Here is a 777-nt window from a genome sequence, read left to right as displayed (position 1 = left end):
GAACTCACGGACCGCGAGATCATGACCTGGCTGAAGTCGGACGCTTAACCGACTGCGCCACCCAGGCGCCCCGGGTATTGGTTATTTTGTGAAAATACATTTTGTGAACATTTATTGAGCTGTGCGCTCCTGCACTTTTCTGTACATGTTCATACTTCCCAAAAGTTTTTAAAATGTTAACCAACAAAACAACAGTAGCCACCAAGCCCACTCCATTTGCGGAGACCTACCCCTATCCGTGACAGCATTTCCCAATGCGGGTACTCTGCTGGGGGTGGGAGATGAAGGGCCAGAGAGCTGTTCCGACCTGCGTTCCTACCTACAGGAAGGTCCCATTTCCACTTAGATGGTAGCTTTCGGGCCAGGGGAAATGGCAAAGTTGTCTAAAATGCCTTCATTCCCACCTGCCAAGAGATTGAGAAAACGTCTCCTGAGCACCAGAGGTGTTTTCATGTGAGGTGTCTGGGAGGCTGAGGGTGTTGGGGAACGGGGGGGGGGGGGGGGGAATCGCCTCGCACCCTCCCGGCGGACACCCCGCGTGGCAGGGTGCAGGCGCCGCTCAGCCAGGCGCGGAGTAAGCATCGCAGGGCGGGAGACGCGGGAGGCGGGGCGCGGCGCAGAGGGGCGGGGCGGCCCGCGGAGCCACGCCCCACGTAGGCGGGGTCTTCCGTCGGGCTCCTCCTGCCGCCCACCTGCCCCGCCCCGCCTCCCGCCGCCGAGGGTCCCGCGGCGGCGGCGCTCCGGCCTTTCCCCCGGCACCCGGCTGGCGCCCGTCCC

Source organism: Prionailurus bengalensis, chromosome C1 (genome assembly GCF_016509475.1).
Source record: "Prionailurus bengalensis isolate Pbe53 chromosome C1, Fcat_Pben_1.1_paternal_pri, whole genome shotgun sequence".
NCBI lineage: Eukaryota > Metazoa > Chordata > Mammalia > Carnivora > Felidae > Prionailurus > Prionailurus bengalensis.
This window is presented reverse-complemented; position numbering follows the sequence as displayed.